This window comes from Otolemur garnettii, unplaced genomic scaffold (assembly GCF_000181295.1).
Source record: "Otolemur garnettii isolate 467f Iridium unplaced genomic scaffold, OtoGar3 scaffold00011, whole genome shotgun sequence".
NCBI lineage: Eukaryota > Metazoa > Chordata > Mammalia > Primates > Galagidae > Otolemur > Otolemur garnettii.
The window spans coordinates 5,528,534-5,537,094 of record NW_003852406.1 but is presented as its reverse complement, the minus strand read 5'-3'; the positions used below and the strand labels follow the sequence as shown (position 1 = coordinate 5,537,094).

The 8,561-nt window shown below is 43.9% G+C and overlaps 1 protein-coding gene across 3 annotated transcripts in view; it reads left to right on the top strand.

Annotated features, from left to right (window-relative positions):
- Positions 1-8,561, top strand: part of FAM214A (family with sequence similarity 214 member A) — a 130,022-nt gene that overhangs the window by 6,884 nt on the left and 114,577 nt on the right. Inside the window, exon 2 of one of the 3 annotated variants that reach the window (XM_023509967.1) lies at positions 3,785-3,881. The exons of 1 other annotated variant lie outside the window; for it this stretch is intronic. The gene's annotated coding sequence lies outside the window, so the exon portion shown is untranslated. Of the gene's footprint in view, positions 1-3,686; positions 3,882-8,561 lie in introns of those variants that run through there. One more of the 3 variants, XM_023509968.1, reaches the window with a different exon arrangement.

The following is an 8,561-nucleotide window of genomic DNA, read 5'->3' as shown; positions in this document are numbered from 1 at the left end:
GAGACAGTCTCACTATGTCGCCCTCAATAGAGTGCTGTGGTGTCAGAGCTCACAGCAACCTCAAACTCTTGGCCTTAAGTGATTCTCTTGCTATTTAATTGTATTGAGATCTTAAAAGTTCGTTTTGGCATGTGAGGTGGCTCACACCTATAGTCCTAGCACTCTAGGAGGTGGCGGCAGGAGAATCCCTTGAGGTCAGGAGTTTGAGACCAGCCTGAAGAAAGCAAGACCTTGTTTCTACCAAAAATAGAAAAAGTAGTGGGGCCTGGTGATACCAACCTATAGTCCCATCTACTCAGGAGGCTGAGGCAGAGGTTCTCTTCAGCCCAGGATTTGAAAGTTGCTGTGAGCCAGGCTGAGGACAGGGTACCTTAGCCTAGATAACAGAGAGAAACTCTGTCTCCAAAAAAAAAAAAAAGTCCCCTCCTCTTTCTCCCCCCAGTGATTGGAGAAATCACGTCTATCATTCTATCATGTGTTTCGGTATGTACTTTTTCCACTGGTTCCACGCATCTGCTAGTAGCACCTTGTTTTAAGTATAGAGGCTTTGTTGTATGTTTCAATCACGTGATAGGACTAGTCCTCTTCTTCCCTCCCAATTTTCCTTTTCACACTTTCTAGCTATTCTTCTTGTCTGTTCATTTCTCTATGTGAACTTTTGTATCATCCTTTTCAGCTCCAGAAAACACAAAGCTTATTGGTATTTGTTAATGATATCATATTAAATTTATAAGTTAGGGAGAACTCACATTTTGATGATTAGATATTCTAAGAGCAAAGGATATTGTCTCTGTTGCCTAAGCTAGAGTGCCTTGGTGTTAACCTAATTTACCACTTGGCCTAAAGTCTTTTGTTAAATAAAATGTTGAGGTATTTACTTCACACCTGTAATACTAGCACTCTGCAAGGCTGAGGGGGATGGATTAAGCTCAAGAGTTCTAGACTAGCCTGAGCGAGAGCCAGACCCTGTCTCTAAAAATAGCCAGGCTTTCTGGTGGTGGCCATAGGCCCAGCTACTTGGGAAGCTGAGCAAGAGGATCATTTGAGCCCAAGAGTTTGAGGTTGCCACAGCACTCTACCAAAAATAAATAAATAAATAAATCCAAAAACTGAACTACAGATTTGTTCCATAAAAGAGAGTTTAAAAAAAAAAAATCTAGGCCAGGTGAAGTGGCTCATGCCTGTAATCCTAGCACTCTGAGAGGCCAAGGAGGGTGCATTGCCTGAGCTCACAAGTTCTAGACCAGCCTGAGTCAGAGCAAGACCTAATCTCTAAAAATAGCCAGGCGTGTGGCAGGTGCCTATAGTCCCAGCTACTTGGGAGGCTAAGGCAAGAGAATCACTTAAGCCCAAGTGAACTTGTGACACCATGGCACTCTATGCTGGGGGGAGGGGTGCAGTGGAGGGTGTGTGTGTGTGTGGGTGACATGACAAGTGCGACTCTGTCTCAAAAACAAACAAAAGATCTGTAACTGGTTGCTGTGGCTCACTCTGGGAGGCCAAGGCGGGAGGATCCCTTAAGCTCAGGAGTTTCAGACAAGCCTGATCAAGAACAAAAACCTGTCTCTACTGAAAATAGAAAAATTAGCTGGGTAGTGGCAGGTGCCTGTAGTCCTAGCTACTTGAGAGATGGAGGCAGCAGGATCACTTGAGCCCAGGAGCTTGAGGTTGCTGTGAGTTAGGCTGATTCCACCTCACCCTTGTCTGGGGCAACAGAGTGGGACTCTCTCTCTCTCTCAAAAAAAAAAAAGTCTGGCTTGGCACCTGTGGCTCAAGTGGCTAAGGTGCCAGCCACATACACCTAAGGTGGAGGGTTCGAATCCAGCCCTGGCCCGCCAAAAACAATAATGACGGCTGCAACCAAAAAATAGCTGGGCGTTTTGGCGGGCGCCTGTGGTCCCAGCTACTTGGGAGGCTGAGGCAGGAGACTCCCTTGAGCCCAGGAGTTGGAGGTTGCTGTAAGCTGTGATGCCACTCTACCCAGGGGGACAGCTTGAGGCTCTGTCTCAAAAAAAAAATCTGTCTAATAAAGGAAAGCAGCAACTTAATAACATAATTATCTTTAATTGTGTTCAGGAATTATAAGTATCCTGGTCTGCAGCATTCAACTTTGCTAGATATCACTCCCTTAATTGTGTTCTAGGTGAATATGAAGGGGAGTTGTTTCTAGGTGTAAAAACAGCCTAGTCACCATGTGGTGGTCCTGCTCCGGGACTTCCTCAACCCTGTAGTACATAGTTCCTTGTCATTTGCCCATGTCCTCTGGACTCAGGGGATGTGGATGGCAGAGACCCAGAGTGGGACTAAGCAGCTACAGGAACAGAAAAAGAGATCTGATAGTCATCAGTGCCTCAGTAGATAATATCATCTGGCCCTTCAGGGCGCCAGGAACTTGGTTCAGGAGGCTCCAGCACACGCTCCCTCAGAGGTCTCTCCAGCCAGGTCTGCTGTCTGGCTGTGTTAAGGAGCGGCTGGAGCCTCTTCCATGCCTTTATCTTGGTCTTCCTCAACACTAAGCGGGTGGAGTTGTGATTTTCCAGTTTCTAGGAAGATCCAGGCCTGCTGTCCCTCCTGTACTTGCCCATAGGATTCTTCTTGCTGGCCTGGGGTGGCTGTCCCTCCCTGTCCATAGAACTGCTGCTCCTGCTGCAGCCATCGTCAACGTTCACCTTCCACCTGGACCTCCTCTTGGAGCACCACCACCACCTGCCCCTGGGCCTGCCTAAGGTGGCTGCCCCTTTAGGCCCACCTCTAGCTTTTGCAAGCCATGCTACGCTGAGTGGGGAGTAGAGGGGGTGCTGGGCCACAGTCTTTGGTGGCTTCCAGGGAGACTGCTCTAAACCCCTCAACACCTCCTGCCACCAAGACCTCCCACACCAGGTAGCTGGTGGAGGCAGCTGACCCAGACCTCGCAGGTCCAAGCCTCTGGGGGCATAGAGGGCTTCCCTCTTCCTGGGTGGGGACTTTGCCATTATGGGACTGCAGTATACAGGAGAGACCCCTGCCAATATTTAAAATAAACTTTACTTCTTCCCTACCGTGCCCATCTGTAAGGTGAAATCTGGAATGCCCTTCTATGTAATTCCTTTCCTTTTCCCTACCTGTATAAGGAACATCTTCCTTCCTATCTACAACACAGAAGTCTAGTCCTCCTCTTTCTTCATGCATAAGTGAACTGTCTCAGTACAGTAGATGCCTTGGCCTCCTAAGCATATGAGGGCCTCTAGGCTCCTTCCTGTGTATGGAATCTTCCCCACTCCTCTTCCATCCCAGTTGCCTGTATTAGTGATGTACTGGCGCATCTCTCAGTGCTGAAGCCTGACATCCCTGGTGCATGGGCCTGTGGTGATGGTCTGCCTCTTCTGTCCAAATGAAGTGTGGGAGTTGAAAGAAAAAACTATAGGCTGCGCCTGTGGCTCAGTGGGTAGGGCGCTGGCCCCATATACCAAGGGCGGCAGGTTCAAACCTGGCCCCGGCCAAACTGCAACAAAAAATATCCAGGCATTGTGGTGGGCACCTATAGTCCCAGCTACTTGGGAGGCTGAGGCAAGAGAATCACCTAAGTCCAGGAGTTGGAGGTTGCTGTGAGCTGTGATGGCATAGCACTCTACCGAGGGTGACAAAGTGAGACTCTGTCTCAAAAAAAAAAAGAAAGAAAGAAAAAAACTAGTCACGATAAGGCTTTATTTTGTTTTCTTGAAGGAGTCTTGGGTCTTGTTGAGAATCTGAAAGGTATGGATTTTCTTTCCCTCAAAGTACATAAGCTTAGAATGTTTTTTTATAGGCAAGAAGAGGGGCAGAAACTCTTTGAAGCCAACACTTAGATACAAGCTTTGAAACCTGCACCATGGGTCGTATATTACAGGATTACAAACCTAGAGGTGAGTAGGTGATACCTGGGTTTGGGCATTTTACACCGTCACAGTAATACTTATTATTCATACTTCTCTATTCCTTCTGAAGGAGGTATAACTTAATTTGGTTCTAAGTAAATTTCAATTTGGCTTCAAGTTCACACCAAGAGGACATTCAGGTTTTCACTAAGAGAATCACATAGTTGTCCCTATAAAAGTAGTAGAAAAAAGAAAAAGCCTGGTCGTGGCTCATGTCTGTAAGCCCAGCACTTTTGGAGGCTGAGGCAGGAGGCTGAGGCTGAGGCAGGTCGTGGCTCATGTCTGTAAGCATAGCACTTTTGGAGGCTTGCCCAGGAGTTGAGAGTAGGCTGGGTAATATAGCAGGACCCCATCTCCACCAAAAAAAAAAAAAAAAAAAATTAGCTGGATATAGTAGTGCATGCTGGTAGTCCCAGCTACTTAGGAGGCTGAGGCAGGAGGATCACTTGAGCCCAGGAATCTGAGGTTGCAGTGAGCTATGATGATGCCATTGCATTCAATAGCATTCAACAAGTGATAGAGTGAGACCTTGTCTTAAAGTAAATGAATAAATAAATGAATGGGGGAGGGGATGAGAAAGAAAATAAGTATGTACCTTCTTCCTCCATTGATGGTCAATCTGTCCATTAATTCCATGTTAATAATCTAAATTTTAGATTCGAATAAAGTAGTTAATGCCATTCCCATTCATACTCTGAGCATTAAGGAAGAGGAAGCTATCTTTTGGGATGTTCCTCCGTGTCTAGTCTTTAATCTCCTTCACTTTTGGAAATCTCACTCTACAGTTGACGGTTTTAACAAACAAAGGCAAGCAGGCAGAAGACCACTGGTATCTTTCAGATTCTGACAAGTACACAATCCAAATGCTATAATAAGGGATGACAGAAGGATGCCCCCAGAATTCTGGGGAACAATGAGTCCCTGCAGGCTGACCTGGACACATTACCACTTGATATCACATGTTAAGGACTTGCACAAGATGCCTGCTGGGGAGATAAGGCTGGAGAGGGTGATATGTGTGGACAGATCATAAAAGACCTTTTTTCCATAATAGAGTTTGGGTTTTATTCCACAACAAAGGTTGTTAGGGAATGAAATTTGAGGGAGTAGTGGCCTTCTGAGGCAACACAACCATTTGGGAGGCTGTATTAGAGCAACAATGAAAACCTTAAAAGGCAGTGGCAGGGATAAGATAGGGCTAAAGGGATTTGGGGGTTAAAGTAGGCAGAGGACCCTTCAAAGATGACCATATTCACTCAACAAGGTTGTGGGAGTGCTGGACCTCAGAGATCACTCCCGGTGAATCCCTTTCTCCCTAGCCAAATGATCTCCCTCAAAGTCATTTTTCCGTCTTCTTCCTGACTACAACAGAAATAAAATGTTCTTTGGTCCTAAGTGTTACCAGTGTGAAGACACAAAGAGGACAGGTAGTAGCCAGTAAGGAACAAAGCATGTACTGATGTTAGGAGGCTAGCATACTCACAGTGCTCAGTGATCTCTGAACTATCTATGGCTTAACCCAGGTCCTTACTGGCCCAAGGCTGGGGTAGACTTATGTTAACACAGTGCATATATGTAGTGCTTCTACTTTCAAAATATGTTCTATTTTCGTTCTTCTTTATACTCACCCAAGAATAACTTTCTAATTCTTTCCACTGGGTCAACTGATAGTTTTCTTTGGACTATATTAAAAATGTTTTCCAAAGTTTTACCATGGCCTGAGCTTCCAAAATCACTACCACTTTGGGCTCCATTGTGCGATAGACAGCGCATTAGACTTCTAGAGGCTGGAGACATTCAAAGTCACTACTACTTCTGTAGATTTGACCAAGTTTGTTTAGTGAGTTATACAAACAGTAAGGTGAATAACACTTTATTAAATTTTTAATATAAAAATATTAAGTTTTTGAATCTGAATTTTTACTTATGTACACATCTGGATACACGTATAGAAAGTTTTCTGTACCCTAGGTGGTTTTCTTGTGTACTATTCAGTCTATTCCCTGAAATGTTAATCGCAATTCTGACTTCTATAAACATCTTTTAGTTGTACTTATTCTTAAACTTTTTTTTTTCTTTTAAGAGACAGTCTCCCTTTGTCACCCTGGGTAGAGTGCTATGACGTCACAGCTCACAGCAACCTCCAACTCCTGGGCTTAGGTGATTCTTTTGCCTCAGCCTCCTGAGTAGCTGGGACTACAGGCGCCTGCCACAATGCTCAGCTATTTTTTTTTTTGTCATTGCAGTTTGTCTAGGGCTGGATTTGAACCTGTCACCCTTGGTATATGGGGCCAGCACCCTACCCACTGAGCACAGGTGCTGCCTGTTAATTCTTAAACTTTTATAAATGGAATCCTATAGGAGACCTTGTTTGTGTCTGGTTTCTTTGACTTCTTGCATTATCTGAGAATTCTCCACCTTGTTGCTGGACCTTTTTTTTCTTCATTTTTTTTTTTTTTCTTGAGACAGAGTTTTACTTTGTCACCCTTGAGAGAGAGCTGCGGAATCATAGCTCACAGCAACCTCAAACTCTTGGGCGCAAGCAGTTCTCTTGCCCTCAGCCTCCTGAGTAGCTCTTGCCCAGCTATTTTTAGAAATGAGGTCTAGCTTTTGCTCAGGCTGGTCTCAAACCTGTGAGCTCAGGGCAATCCACCCGCCTTGGTCTCCCAGAGTGCTAGGATTACAGGTGTGAGCCATGGCACCTAGCCCAGCTTTTTATGTAAATGCAAATACTAGTGGAGCATTTGAGTGGTTTCATCTTTAGAATATTATGAAAAAACTCTTATGAATATAATATTGTGCAAATGAGAGAAATGTGTACTCATTTCTCTTGGGTAAGAGAATGGCATACATTAGGTCATAAAGCCGGTGCATGTTAACTCTAGTAGAAAGTAACAAGTGGTTTTCTAAAGAGATTATATCATTTTGTACACTCACCAGCAATGCCGTACATCCCTAGACACTTGATATTGTCTTAAATTTTAGCCTTTCTGGGGTGGACGTAATTTGTTATTTATTTTTTATTTTTATTTTTTTCTTAAGAGACAGAGTCTCACTTTATTGCCCTCAGTAGAGTGCCGTAGCATCAAAGCTCACAGCAACCTCCAGCTCCTGGGCTTAGGCAATTCTCTTGCTTCAGCCTCCTGAGTAGCTGGGACTACAGGTGCCCTCCACACTGCTCAGCTGTTTTTCTTTTGTTCTTGTTGCAGTTTAGGTGGGGCTGGGTTCAAACCCATCAGCCTCCGTATATGGAGCTGGCACCCTACCCACTGAGCCTCAGGCACCGCCCTTAATTTGTTATTGTTATTGTGATTTTATTTTTATTTATTTACTTTTTTTTTTTTTTTTTTTTTTTTGCAGTGTTTGGCCAAGGCTGGGTTTGAACCCGCCACCTCTGGTATATGGGGTGGGTGCCCTACTTCTTTGAGCCACAGGCACCGCCTTGTTATTGTGATTTTAATTTGCATTTCCCTGATGAATCATAAAGCCCTCTTTAGCCTTATCTCACATTTGTTGTCCATTTCTATATCTTCTTTTTCCAAATTTCTGTTCTTTTGCTCAATTTTTTATTGGACTGGTTGTATTTTTCTTTTTTTTCTTTTTTTTTTTTTGTTGCAGTTTGGCTGGGGCCAAGTTTGAACCCGCCACCTTTCGTATATGGGGCCGGCACCCTACCCACTGAGCCACAGGTGCCGCCTGGTTGTATTTTTCTTAATGATTTTTGTATTTTTCTTAATGATTTCTTAATGGTTGTATTTTTCTTAATGATTTTTAGGAATTTTTTTTAAATGATGGTTCTGAATCCTTTGCCAGAAGGATTTTGTCGATCCTACAAATATTTTCTAGTTCATGATTTACAAATGTTTATTTGTAAGCAAGTGTCATCTCGTATTTTTAACCTAAAGGTTTAAAGAAGATTAGGGAAAAGTTCTGAGGCATATTTCATCATATTCTTATGAATTAAAGAAATGAATCATATTCTCAGACAATTTTAAAAGGTATTAATTTCGTTCAATTCAACTAGCCACTTAGGCAGCATCTGTTGACGTGCCCGAAGGATTCCAAGTACGTAAGATAGTGTCTCCCAAGGAGGCAGGGGGCTTCCCCCAGGCTGCTGTCTGGTGTGTAATGTGCTGGAGGGGGAAAGGTGAAGAAACAGCTAATTTAGCCCCAGAGAAGGCAGGGTTAGAAGAGGATAAGTCTTGAAGAATTGAGCAGTAGTTTTCCATGGTTGAGTAAGCCATTGCAGGAAAAGAGAACATGAGAAACAAATGCTTCTGAGGAAGAAAAGGGCTGTGTGCCAAGGAGCAGCATGGTTTGGGGTGGTCAGAATGTAGGATGGGAGAAGGGAGGAATGATTAGCTCACTGAGGACTGGGGGAACCTAGTTAGCACTGTTAGAACTTGGGACTGTATTCTGGCCAGCCACCCAAGGATTTAAAATTACAGAAGTAATAAGATCAGGTCTGAATAGATATTAGAACAGGGTTTTAATCTTTTCTGGCATTGAACCCCTTTGGCAGTCTGGTTTAAAGCCCATTAATTCCTCAATTTTATTTTATTTTATTAATTAAGTAATTTATTTATTGAGACAGAGTCTCATTTTGTTGCCCTCGGTAGAGTGCTGTGACATCATAGCTCACAGCAACCTCACATTCTTGGGCTTAAG